Below are 15,127 nucleotides of genomic sequence, written 5' to 3' on the forward strand. Positions count from 1 at the left end.
TCGTCGTTCTTGATAACAATGAATACCCGGCGAAGATAACCTTCCTCGTGCAGAGAGCGCAACCAGGTGAAGTGACTTTTGCTCGGATACATCCGTTTAAATTCGCAATGAGACCGGTGTGCAACGGTGCAAAATACATATTGACTATTCAATTAGTAATTGAGTTTTAAATAATTACTGACGCGTCGAAGAAGAACAGTGCGGGAAAAACCCGGTTAAAAAAAATTATCTCTGTTTCATTCGACTGCGAATAAAAATGTCAAAAGTGTGTTAAAAAAAATCATGAGCAATGATATTCTCATCCAGGAACAAAATTAAACTTTACATTCAATCGAGACGCGTGTTTCCTGAAAGCCTGAACGCGATCGGCGTGAAATCAACAGGATTTTCCATCGTCTTCATTGGGAAAACAGCTCGGAATTCTTTTCGCGTTTTAGTCGCTCGCAAATTCGCTCGGTACATCTCGATTCATCGTAATTTTATCGTACATACGTATACACACGTAACCGTGCGATATAAAATGTTCGTGTGCACACGTGCGCGCTCTTCTCGCGCCTTCCTCTTCTCTCCTTTCCTCGCACTCGTTATAGGAAGGTTCCATCGGCAGAGCCGACGAGTGTCGGTGGCACGTAGTGCTCGATGCGACGTCGTACAAGGACAAGGCCACATGGTCACGGGCGGCCGGGGCGGACACACGTCGTATAGATATATATCGACTACTGGTCGTGACCCCCCTCCCCCCCCTCTCTCTCTCTCCTTCTCCCTTCCTTCCCCCACGTCATCATCGACGTCGCTCCGCGCGACCGCCGCTACCACCCATCGACAATATACATATGTGCATACCTATATCACGACTAAATACGAGCGACGTATGTATGTGCGAACGTACGCGTCGTTTGACCCTGCGTCGCGGTCTCCTGGATCTTCAGGGTCACGCAATACGGCAGCACACAATGGTGGTGACCCTTTAACCCTCTTTAATACTAAACGAAGGTAAAGAGGTAGCCAAGTTTCTGTCTGAGAAAATCTTTCGGGTCTCTTTATTAGCGTTCATTAGCATAGTCGTTACGTGCAATCAGTAGAGATTAACTAAGCTGACTGAAATATGAAGTATTAAATTAAGTATTAATTAAGTATTAAATTAGTAAAAATATTAAACGTTAAATATTAATTATTAAATTGAACCTAATGCAAAAGATTTTTTTTTTTTACATTATTTCATCATTAAACAGTCCATCGCAATTACTCTAAAAAGTTCTCATCTCAAATCTTCGTTCGAGATATTTACGCGGATATATAGCTTTCCTTCAACTATTTTAAGTACATGCAATTACATAAAATGTAACGACTGCAACAATCGCGAGATCTATTTATAAGTAGCCGAAAAGCTATTTTGGGGAATGTGACGATTTTATTTGGTCACGTTTTTCTCACGTGAGGAACGAAGGCCACGCTCGATATTAAAGAATGCCAAAATTATGAGAAATTAGACGTACGAAATATTTCGGTACGCAAAGTTTAGAAATTAGAACAGACAGCTAATTGACTTATTGCCAAACTATAAATTCACAAAATCGTACACAATGTTTTAGAGACGGTTCTACGTCTCTTCCATCACGCTTGCTCATTCAAAATATCAGCTCAGTAGTGCCATGCAGAAAATATAACAAGGTGGAAAATATATTACGCAACACACACATACATTTAGATTGCTTGTTTTTTTATTATACGCCTGTCATCATTCGCTGACAGAGCACACAGAGGAATATTAGTCTAAAGAAATATTAGTTAAATTAATGTTTTTATTTATATTCATATTTATCGTTCGATATATTGGATATTTTTTTTTATTAGCGACGCGAAGTCCGAGGTTCGAGTGAAAATAGACCCGGAAATGGCCGAGATAAGACGTAGGGCACGCATACTTGACTAACCTTGACTCGTCTTATCGCAAGGCCAGCTTTCGGAAGCACGCCTAGTGGAAGAGGTCAATGTGGCATATTGCGCCACTTTGTCGATTACTACGACGTGTTTTCAAACGATTACACTCGGTAGAAAAAAATACGCAAGCTACGCTTCAAAATACAATATTTCTATAAGAGACACCGTTTAATGATCGACGAGAAACAATATATTATACGTGCCATAAATTTGCCGGTAAGAATCTAAATATAAATCGTTGTTCGCATTGTGTAAAAGTGAATGCAGAATGCGACGTCGATTATTATTGATACCTGGGAAGGATGCCTACATACTGGGAAAGCTATTAATGCCTCCGCCCTGAATGAAGCAAAAGAAAAAAATAATGAATTACTTCGCGCATAATTTCTCTCCCTTTCTCCTTTCTTCCCTCAATTTTCTTTTATTCTCATTTACATTTTACCTATAATTTAATTATATGAACGTTGACCGAACGCAAGTTTTTGCAATGCTGGCGCAATCCCGGTGCGAGAAATTGCAATCTCACCTCACTTGCAATGCCAGCCAACGACCTTGGCCTTGCCCGAATAAGATGCGGCCTTGGCGGCCGATCGATGCGACTATCAGCCGGTGCAGCGCTCGAGGGGGGGGGGGAGGAGAGAAAGAGAGAGAGAGAGACTGGATCTGAACTGGTTCTCACGTATTCCCGGTTTAGATCACATCGCGTGGATCAACTGCGACGATCAGTACGAGTTCAGTCGCGTTACAGAACTGTATCACGTGTCGCATTGTCGTCTCTTGAGCTTTGATCCTTCACGTAAATCGCGCACGCATTATTGGTTATAAACTGCGCTTATTGTGCATATTGCGCAGCTTGGCAGCAGTTAGAAATTCCGGCGCGACCAACACTAGTTTCAACCGGAGACGAAAAGACTCTTAAGAATTCGACAAAGTCATTTACGTGTTTACATTAATGTTTCTCGGAACATTGTTCTTTATCGACGATACGATAATAAAGATACAAACACGCGCCCGATCATGCGATAATAAAGATACAAATTAGTTACACGTTGCCAGAAAGTGAAGGACACGTTTTTTTTTTAAGACATCGCTCATTATCGACCCGATATTTCCAGAGCAACGATCTAATCTGATATATATTTCCAGAGCGACGATAAATATTAACCTTATATCGAGCCTTGGCCTTTCTTTGGTCTGGAGGTTGGAGTCTGAGTCCGCTGCTGATTCGACGGAAACATGAGAGAAAAGAATCGGCGCGCGATCTCGAGAAGAGATCCACCGACGAGCATGCGCACCCTCGACCTTGGCACGAGGAAATAACGTCTCTCCGCGACTCTGTCGAAAGATTGCATAATGTTACGCGAGACGCGGCGGCATAATTCCGTCGTGTATATATGCGCGCCTCGGCCTCTCTGTCCTTTTTTCCCGCGCCCGCTCTCGTCGCGCATCTTGCGCGCAGACGAACGCGCCACATCCCCCCTGGACCCCTTATCATTCGACTCCGAGGTGACATACTATTTTTTTTCTTTCCAATCCAAAGAAATCGAATAATCTCGTCGCGGATGAATTAAAGAGAAGCTGCTCGTATCAGCGGGAAAACATCGACTTCGAGGAAATAGAGATACGTGATCAAGTTTTGTAAACTTGTATTGACTGCTCTCTTGCGCAGTCAATGATATTACGACATGTAAGATTACGTGACGCAAGAGAGATGTTAAATTATGAATAAAAATTTTAGATAATATAGAGCGTAAGATAGATGTACTTGATGGAAAAAAAATTACTCGCGAACGTAAGAAAAAAGATGTTTTTGTCGCTGCTACATTGACGTCTACTGTTGAACTAATCTCAATTTATTTTCGACGATACCGTCCGCACGCGTCACGCACATATTGCGTGATACAAAAACACGCGCGTTATTAGGAACACGCGTTAATTACTTCCGCCCATTCGATCATGGACATTCATTATAAATGCGACCTTAGATGAGGCCTTGGATGCTTCGCGCTAAATTTCAAGTCCGCCACTTTAATCAATTGAACTTTGCCACGCGTGTATAATATTTATGTGCATACACGTGCGCACGATACGTTTGATAAACAAATATAATTAATCATATGATTAATCGAGATAAATTTGACAGGTACTGTTAGAAATTTTGATTCAAGTCGAAGCAAATTGTCAAATAACTTGCATTATATAATCTGTTATATCTATTACTGATATAATTAATTAAAGATCGTCAATCCGTTTCCATTGAAGGGATCGAGTCTGGTCTGATATCGTTAGTTATTTGTCGAATGACCTCGCTCGGTACATTCGCGGTCACTTGACGTCACTTGATGCAAATCGAGCGCCGACTTATCGATTCTATCTCGCGTCATCGCACGATGAATCGCCGGACAATGCAATTTGCTGCAAATAGGTGTTACCGTGAAAGACTATTATACTATTGAGAATCACTTTGTTGAAGCGTAATCGCTCGCAATAGTCGCTATAGTCAACGAAAAGTTGCCAAGTCAATTGTTACGTCGCAAAGTAAAATAATAAAAAGCAAATTTACAAACATTGTTGATTCAGCACAAAAATTGATTATGGGCTTTGAATAATCGAAATACATTCTAGAGATTCCGACAAATATTTCGTGACTATATTTTTTTTCTCAAACTACTCATCAATTTTAAATATCACGTTATTTATCGTATAAAGATGTTATTATAATTTTATCCTCATCTTAATAAAGTGGCATTTATAATTAATGGCATTTTTTTAAAGAATGAATGTAGTTATTAACATGAATATCTTATTCGTAATATATGATATTATTTTTAGTTATACAAAAAAAATTTAAATGCTATAAACGCCTATAAAGAATGAAATAAACACCTATAAAGAATCTGATAACATCACCCGCGTGATTAATCGTTTATAATTTTTAGTTTTTTGCGTAATGACAAGCAATGTCACGTATTGCAAATAAAATTTATTGATAAATAGCTATACATAGAGAATTCATTCTTAAAAAAAGAGTGCTCTACTGCGTTATATCTTTTCACGGCAGTATATATTAGATTCTAACTTAAGACTAGCCTACTACACGTCAAAATGCTAAATTCGATCTAGTTTAGCTTAACACAAACGGACGGGCTTTATTATATACATGCAAGTTGTATCTAAAAAATGGGTTATGCTGAAGTCACAATGACAGCCACAATGTCTGCGGTTGAAGAGTCAAGGATCCGAAACCTTGTAAAGTTTGTTACAACTGTCCATATCGTAATTGTAGCGACGTTGCATGATTGGCGTAAAACAAATGCGACAATGTGACACAAACAAGTATATTAAATAAAAGTCCGAATTATTAATCAAAAATTTAATCTGAATTTATGAAATATTATAAACACGCAGTTTATATTAAAAATTTTTTTATAATATTAATCATAATTTTTTAAATTAATATTAATCATGACAATTCAGAGCGAAAACTTTAGCTTTATGGAATATGCGGCTATCTAATATCGTATAAAAAGGAATATCTGTTTCACCTACGCGTCTCGTATAATATTCTACCATTTACATTTATCGATTCGGTTAGATGGTCGAATTTAAGTTCATCGTTTTGGGATCGAAAAGGGACGAGACGGCATTATTCTCACTGAAAGTTTGTATCCTTGACACACAAAAGCTATGGCGATGTAACCCGGGCAAAGGGGCCGTTCTCTCCGTTTGCGAATCAAATAGGCTGGGACAACAATGCTGAGATGCATAAGATGAACTCCATAGTTTACGATGGCCCCGAGACTACTTTTTCAAAATTTAAAACATCTTACGTCGAAACATGTCCAGTGTTTGATAAAGAGGTATAAGACAAAAAAAGAATATAAATTGTTTTTTTAAAGGACGCTTCGTCGTTTAAATCATTTAAAAAATATACCAGTTTGCCTCGAAGAAGTTTATTTGACAGAAGAGTTTTTAGATAAATATCTACTATTTAATCTGGTTTTGTTTTATTACAAAAAAGCAGACTCTGGAGTATATTTCACGAATAAAGCAGCGTTGAATATTCTAAAAATTCTGGAACTCATCATTTTCTTCAGGGCCATCGCGTCTCGACCCCTTCACTTCCGTCGGTGACTGGCTGCTACTTGGTTCCTGAATCTATCCATTCACAATTTAAATTATCACAGATTAAACAAGACAACAGCAATGACGCGAGAATAAATGTCACAAAACCGGAAAGATATATCACCATGAGAGAGACTTTAGTACTCTTTTTAATAATAATAAATCATTATCAACATCATTGAGCCTAATCAATCGCTTCATGAATATATTCCACTAACACATAATGGACTTCGTTTTTTATACAATGTGCGAGCACTTCGCTTCAGAAAGCTACGGGATCAAGGCTGCTCTGCAAACAAGCACTGACTTGGGCCGCATGTTTACCATGTAGGTACTCGTAGCTTATCAGACATTTTAGTATACAACGAAATTAACATTTCAATCAACGAGCTATACACGTGGAATAGTATGAACTATAAATGAAACTTATGGCAGAGTGACCTAACTTTGCTCTATATCTCTTTTGTATAATTTTTCTCCCAACTTTTTCATGTAAAATAGATTCGTTCAAAATAGAATACATCAAAGAATATAAAAGCGTGTGTTTAATTTTTATTAAGACTTTTAATTTATATATCTTGTATTATAGTTTCTTGAAAGTGAGAGATTTGGAGCAATGTTATTCGAGCATTTCTAGCCGTTACGATAATTAAATGGAAGGAAAATCAGCAAGATTCCGTCTTGTGGAAGCGAGATTGCGTTATCGTGTTATTCCACCAATTAAAATCGATCGTTCGACATTTGTTGCCCCAATAATTCAGAGAACCAAGATGGATCCAAGGCCGCGTGGCGTTTGTGTAAACGTACAATACGACTCGCATTGATTTCCAACGGCGATTCTTCAAGGCTAACCGCAGGAATGCGTAATGCTAATATCGCGTACGAGACTTCAAGGGACAATGAGAAATTCGTTTTCTCTGGGATAGACGTAAACTAATCTCTCTTTCATATAATAATTAAAAAGATTAATCTTTAGCCGTCTGATTGTCTCAATAATTTTGGCACATACACCTGCTTCCAATCCACTTGTTCGGTCAGGTATTCGTAATCTCGGATCCTTGTGTCCTTCATATCCTCAGATTCTAGGATCTTTAGCCATTAGCCGTTCCAGTATATCCGGAGGGAGACGTTTCTTTAGACCGAGAGTCGACCGCTATTTTTAGACGTCATTGACATTTGCACGTAGACACGTTCGGCCGCACCGCGCGACGGGATCAAACTCGTCGCGAATTGTCTTGATCGTCGGGATTCGTCGCCGAGAAAACGTAAGATAGATCCAGAAATAATTAAACTTCTTAAATTGAAAAGTAAAAAAAAATTATGCATTCTTTAGCAGCGATTATTCAGTTAAAAGGTTATTCCGTTGCCGATGTAGACGATCAAATTGGATCTCACTCTCGATCGATTCCATCACTACTTTAACGCCCTCTCGGTCGCGCACATTTTCGCTGGTCCTCGCCCACGCATACCCTTCAGAGTACGCTTCTACGGTCGATCGGGCCATAATAATAAGGCGGAGGATATAAACGTAGGCTTTCTCATTGTTCGAACTCCGAGTGTGCGGGTGTTTTCGCGATATTTTTGGTGTCCCCGTGACGGGGACGACTGAGAGAAACGAAAAAAAGGCGCGGATGCATCGTGTTTTGCAAAGACGATTGTCTCGTTTAGCCTCGTATGTTCGACGCGTAATTTTCCAAAAAGTATGGACGGCTAGTGGTTGGCAAGTTTACGATCACCATTCTTGGCAAGCGTCAAGACCTTACATCCGTTTGCGAAAACTTGAATACGAGAAACGGACCTGAGATTCTTAAGCATATTCCATAAAGATATTATTTTTTTTTTTGCACGAACAAAAGTTCGAAATTATTTATGAATGGTCACTAGAGATTAAATAAATTATAAAGTATATTATATATTTTTGTATGATCACTTAATAAGTGTTTTCATATTTATAGATTATAAATTATTTTATATTTAACGTTATTTATTATATATATTTATATTTAACGTTATTTATTTTATATGTACATTTATTTATTAATATTATATTTACGTATATTATGAGATTAAGTATCCTAATTTTTTTTTAAATAATCGTTCAAATAATCTTATTAATAACTGTAAATTACAACTTTAACAATCACAATCAGATTAAAAACGTTCATTCGTTTACATTTTAGATTAAAAAAAAATTCGTTATCAATTTAGATTCATAGAATGATATGTAATGACGAGAGAAAGAAAATTTCACCAACTGGTTGGCAGCTGTTGCGATTGTTATAGAACGGTGTGAGTGACAGTATAACACATGAAGAGAGAGGGAAAAAGTATAATCTACTTTACTTTCACCGAGTCTCCATAATAATGTGGATTTCCGACAGCGAGAGTTGTATTTCGCCAGTATATTTCGCACCTTGAGAGAATCAATCTTCTTTTTTTCTCAGAATAAATTTGATTACTATCTTCCTTGCTATTTCTCATTTTTTGATATAGAAACATTTGCTACTCGCAAATATTAACTTAATGTTGTTATAAAACAAATTCTATTTAATATTAATTAAAAATTTCACATCTTTATTTATTCTATCTTTATCTATTTTTATATAGATTCTTTATATCCTAATTTGCAATTTTAAATTTTTTACATCACCACAATCAAAATTTCTATTATTAAAATAAATCAATATGAATCATATCGGTCACTAAATTCGAGGGAAGTGGAACATATAATAAAATCACATAAAGCAAATTCCATTTAAAATTAATTAAGAATTTAACATTTTTACCGATTCCAATTTTTATATTTTTCTTTGCAATTTTAATTACATCACCACAATCAAAATTTCTTAAATAAACCAGTGTACCTCGATGTGAATCGAATCATTCACCAAATTCGAAAAAAATGGAACGTGTAATATCACCGGTAAAAAAGGCTCTTTATCAGTTGTTGATTTATTGCGATCCACGACTCGTAAATTTCTCCGAAATGTATTCCATTGGATCAGTGACAGGTTGCGAATCTAAAGAAGCGAGAAAATCTTGAACAACATCGCGTGGAACCCTAATCGATTGGCGCCCTTGACACGTGCTCTGGTTACCCGTGGCAAGTCAATGCCAGAATAATTACAGACTGGAATTTACAGTGGCGAAATGGCTTGGAACGAATTATTCGCTTAACCTTATTAAACATATCACCAAGTACACGTTAATACGCAATATTCATACGCGAGTAAATTATGAGTGCCCTACTTATTTTATTTCCATTTTACGAGAGAATACGACAAAAATATAAATTCGTTTTTTTTTTCACGAAAATTAATTTTTCAACTCCCTTTTTCAACTATACCATTCATAATAACCAATTTTCTATTGTCTTTATCTCTTAATATAATTTTAAATAATATTACGATATATTTATACACAGTACTAATAAATTCCTTCAATATTTTATTTTTTTTTTGTAATATAATATCTTCAATAGTGTATATATTTTTTGTAACATAGTGCTGATAAATGTCCTGTATCGTGCACCGTATTGTAGTATAATTGCCAAGTATAAACGTTAAGAGTTCAAAATCGCGATATCGCATGTGACTTTACTTATTACGGTTCATTCTATAACGCTATCAGGTCTTTGGCACGTGCCGTATATTCCCTCACACCAGTCCACAGTCCACACGATAATTACCATGTTCCGTGCGATTCATGGACGATCGGAAAGCGAACTACTCGCCCACGTGCCGTACACGTCGTGAAATTTAAAAGCGGCCGTTCACGTGGGCCACGTGGTGTGCGTCGTGTGTGCCTCTCACGCTTTCACGATGTGTAACCGCCTTGTTCCGCATCGACACGGCGGGTCATCGCCCTCTCGGTATCGTATATGCAGGTTGTGTAACGCGAACCCAAACAATATGTAGGTCGCGCCTATTTCTCTTGCTTTTGCTCGCCGCGGTCCACCTCCCCCGATTACGTCAACGATCGGCGCGGTCTGTTGACCGAATAAAAAAAATGTCGCCAACAAGATAGTCTTCTCTTTTATGGTTACGACTTTGCTCAATTGGACACTTCCTGTATTCGCGTTCTAATTCTTCCGCTCTTAAACGCTTGACTGACAATATCAACGATTGTGGAAAATTAGGTTAAAATGTGTCCAATTGTCGAATTACATAACTTTTATACCAGATAAAACAAAAAGCTATCTTCCTTTTCACTGATAAATATCAATACTCAAGATAAGATATTGATATTTAGCAGTCAGCATCCATATTTAAGAGAAAAATATATATTCTTATATATAATAAAATTTATTATCCCCCTCAAAGATATTCGTGCTATTTTTAGCTTTATAATCACAAGCTAATTATAAGTATGATCTCTGCTAATTATATTGTTTCAATTGTAATATGATATCTATTCCACAAATGCGTATCGTTTTCAATTAATGCGATGAAATCCGTGCATATATACGTCGATACAAATAACGTCAAAAGATAAAGGCTTAACCTTGTCGCAGAATTGATAAGAGTTGTAATTCACAATCGTGACCTTGGGCTATGTGTATACAACTCGTACATATACCACATTAAATCGATTAATTTGAAATAAGTGTCTCGAAATAGTCTTGAGAGATTAATTTTGAAACATTCAATCATAAAACGGGTAGACGATATCAAAAGTTCGAAAGGTTCAAACTTCAACGATTCGCGATATATAATCAAGTTTAGTGCTCATTTAAAGTAAAGAAATTTAAGTTAAAATAATAAGACGAAATATTATAAAATGATACATATATGTAACGAGAAAAAACTGCAGTGAAGATATTATTGCTGGAATTTCGTTGAAGTTAGGAACATTTTGTTAGACAATAAATATTTAAAATTTATTAATAAAGGAAGAAGTATATGTACGATTCTTTCTGTATATAGATGTACACATATATGCATATGTAATATATACAACATATATGTATATGTGTGTATATATATTAAAATAAAACATAATTTAACTCACCAATATGATGCGCAACAGTTATAGTAGCCGCCGAGTAGTAGTAACAATATTGATCTGTAAAATAAAAATATATTTAGATAATATTTAAAAAATATTTAGAAAATATTTAGATATATAAAGCAAGTAATAATAAATAAACAATGCCTAAAATAATTAATATCAAAATAATTAATATCAAAAGATAATTATTATGCGCAATCAATTATTTTATTCATTGTTTAAAATAGATATTTAATTATAAAGTTGTATAATTGTCAAAAAATAATTCTTTTTGTATATAAGTTTCTATATAATATAGCAGATAAATATATAATCTATATATTAAATTCTATAATATAATAACAATATATAATATACAATAATAAATAATTATAAATCTAGATGTTAAATCTGATCTTAAATCAAAATGTTATCTTTTATAAATATTTCTATATAAAAATAATTATTAAAAATATTTTACTAAAAGTCTTAAGTGTATTTTAAAATAAAATAAATCTAAAATATATATATTTCCTAGATTATGTATTTATTATGTATTTATTATGTATTTATTATATATTTATTATATATTTATGTTATATTCTGTATTCTATATGTGTATTTTCTATATTATGTTTTACAATAATAAAAGATAGATTGTCGTGGTAATAAGTGAGCAATTACTTTCGCAAATAACAAATAATAAATTAAATAAATCAAAGTCGCTTACTCTACGATTGCTTCGCCATCTCCCCGAGAATTACTCCTCTCTTTTTCATCCTTTATTACTTCATGGCACTCACTCGCGAAAATACAGATAATTATAATCGATAAATCACTCACACACTAATAGAATGAGATCATCACGCGGCAGTTGACATGGCAATACTGATCACAAAATACGTTTTATTATATTGTCGCGTCCTATGACGCGTCCCTTTGAGGTCATATTTGTTGTCCGCGGGGAGAGCATCTCTGAGTGACGTGTTACTCTGTGTGTGTGTGTGTGTATCACAGCGCGCTTCGCGCTATTATTTACGTACGTATATCTTGTATGTATTAGAGTTTATTAAAATTCTGTGTTATAAAAGTGTGTTATTTATTTCGCGAGTGTCGAAATAGTGTGTCGGTTGTGTCGCACGCGTATAACACATATCGCGCGATATCGATCCGCGGCTACAATAATATTATACGAAGAAATAATGCGAAAATCCACACAAAGCTAATTATTCACGTGCAAAAATTGTGATAGGCAGATACGCTGTGACAATAATTACTTTCATTTACTTTATTTACTTTTCATTTACTTTATTCATAAATATACGGTTTAGAACAATTTCACTCGCGCATTATGTGATACAAGTAAATAAATGTATAATATAAGTAAATAACTCAGACATCGTCTTGTTATCCCTCAAATTACTCGCGGTATCTATTTTTTTAAATACTAGAAGACGTCAAACGCAATCATTTTCTACGAACAATTAGAGATATTAAGCTCGATTAATTAACTCCCGTGATTAATTCATAAACCGAGATATCCGTACGGTAATGAATATTCATTGATCATCAAAGAATGTTTTTCGCGTATATTGTGATCTTTACAAACAATAAATAGTATTTTTTTCGATTCTATTTAATAATATTATAGTCTAGTTTTTTAAATAATATTATAGTGAAATATATTTTACCTTGCTCTTTGAATTTTTCAACGTTTAAATACATTTTAGCCGTCAATTGAATTAGAAGATTGAACAAATAAAATAAAAAAAAGACATGACACATAACCATTTAATAATAAATAATTATAAAATATTTTCTACTCCTTTTAAGGGACATTTCACTAACAATATTATTTGTACAATTTAATATTGTTAATATATTAACTATATTATCATTGATAAAGTAGGTTCAGTTATAATTGTAGCACTGTAAACAGTGAAATCATACTAAGAAAAATCAATTACTGATAATGTCTTTTTCATTGAAATCTTTTCTGTAATCAATGGAATATAAAATAGAAGAATAAAATATGAGTGTTTTCATTGAAGCAATAAAATAATAATCTTCGGTGAAATCTTATCACTTTAATTAATAATATTTTTACTTGTGTCATTGAAAATATTGAATTTATTTCAAAAATGACATCTTGATACACGCGTAATTGCAGAATTCAAATTAATGAATTAAAATATCATAAACCATACAAAAATATATAAAAAAATCAACATTGTAAGTGTACTTTATTTCTAAATTTCGAGGAATACACGTATTATTAAAATGTGATCAATCAATATATTATAATTTTTTATCACTTGAATTAGAGGTAGCGCCATCGCTATATCATATATACTTTTATATGTTATTTATCATAGAAATTAATTAATTGCATGAGTTGATAACTGCTAATTCCAATAATTGCAAGAAGTAATCGCCTTTTAAGAGGTAATACCAAAATATACACAGCGACTCATTCAAGCAAATAATGGTATATGAATTACTCCATCTTCCGTATTATCTTTAGAAACGTAATCATTTCCTGCAATTAGTAGAATTAGCCATTAGTAATTACACTCACAATTAATTAATTCCTATAGTAAATGACACGTGAAAATATTGCGATGACAGCCAATTGATTCAAACGATAAAAAAATAATGTCTCTCTCTCTCTCTCTCTCTCATATCGTTCATTAAAATCTTATCTAATTCGAATTTATACGCGTTAAAAACAAAATATACTTAAATACTAATTTTTGCTTGTATATTTTTGATATTGTTTTAGCTATTAATTCGATTTACGTAATTTCACGTAATATCAGGATGTCATATTACGTTGTTTGTTATTTAATCACTCAATTTTGCGTAATATTTCGAGTTTTCATTAAAAAATGACAAGTAAAATATATTTAAATTGATGAAAATTTCAAAGCACAAGGCAAAATATCTTCATTTTGAACACATTAAAAAATTTTTTGCATCATTTTTTCGTAATATAATAAAATGTGCATGTGATTAGATCGGGATTGTGAAATGCTGCGCGATGATCGCATACTATTAGTAGGCACGCGAGTTATCCGTTTATTATCTGTATTTTCGTGAGTGAATGCCAGCAGCAACACGAGATGAAGAAGAGAGGAGACGGAAGGCATCAAGCAACAGCAGAGTAATCGTGAGGCAAGTAACTTATCATTTAATTTAATTTATTATTTATTACTTATGAAAATAATTGCTTATTTATTATCACGATGACGATCCATCTTCCATCATTGTGAAATACAATATGTATATATAATACACTTTTTTATTTTAAAATATTTAAGATATTTTGATAAAACATTTTAATTAATAATTTCCTTGCATCTTATACAAAAATATTTGTAAAATAATCTTATTCTGCATTTATGGGAATAGCAAAATAATATACTCAGTCAAATATGTGTTTAATAAAAATTATTTTCCAGTAAAATCAAATGTGTATGAATTAAAAATTTTGGAAGCGCATTTTATTTTTTTTATATGCTGTAAATGTTCTAAATAATAACAATAATTTTGTTTTAATAACATTTAATTTTTGTTAAAATTTTAAATAATAATTTTTAATAATTTTTAATAATTTATTTATGTCAGATTTATATTTATATCATAATTTTATTTATAGTTTGACATATCGTATTAGAGAACTGTATATTTTCGTTTCAAGAATGTTTCAAATTGAAGTTTAATGGAAAGCTCAAAGTTTTCAAAAGTGAATATCGATGTTTTGTAGTCTGGGCATACAAGTTTCCAATGTTACCAAACATGTGACGTTTATATATTCGTATAAAATAAAAGTCCGTCAAGAATAAAATATTTGCATGTTTATTGCTTTATTATTTTATCTATGAAGCAAATTTCTTAGTTTACGAAACTTGTTGATGTTGATGCAATCGTATAAACTAGAAATTATGCAAAGAGCGCACTTTCCGAGATATTTCTTCGCTGATTAAGAAAATCCTTGACGTCGAAATTTAGAAAGATTAAAACATAACTGAAGGTTTTACGAGTCGTGCTCCTTCCCTCATTGACCGTTAGG

The 15,127-nt window shown here is 33.7% G+C and overlaps 1 protein-coding gene across 3 annotated transcripts in view; it reads right to left on the reverse strand.

The window, feature by feature from the left end:
* Positions 1-15,127, reverse strand: part of Spoon (A-kinase anchor protein spoonbill) — a 177,214-nt gene that overhangs the window by 137,490 nt on the left and 24,597 nt on the right. For 2 of the 3 annotated variants that reach the window (XM_083082352.1, XM_083082355.1), the window contains exon 2: positions 11,077-11,130. The gene's annotated coding sequence lies outside the window, so the exon portion shown is untranslated. Of the gene's footprint in view, positions 1-11,076; positions 11,131-11,785; positions 11,890-15,127 lie in introns of those variants that run through there. The other variant, XM_083082353.1, reaches the window with a different exon arrangement.

Source organism: Camponotus vicinus, unplaced genomic scaffold (assembly GCF_025532165.1).
Source record: "Camponotus vicinus isolate PSW18456_S1 unplaced genomic scaffold, iyCamVici1.0 SCAF_11, whole genome shotgun sequence".
Lineage (NCBI taxonomy): Eukaryota > Metazoa > Arthropoda > Insecta > Hymenoptera > Formicidae > Camponotus > Camponotus vicinus.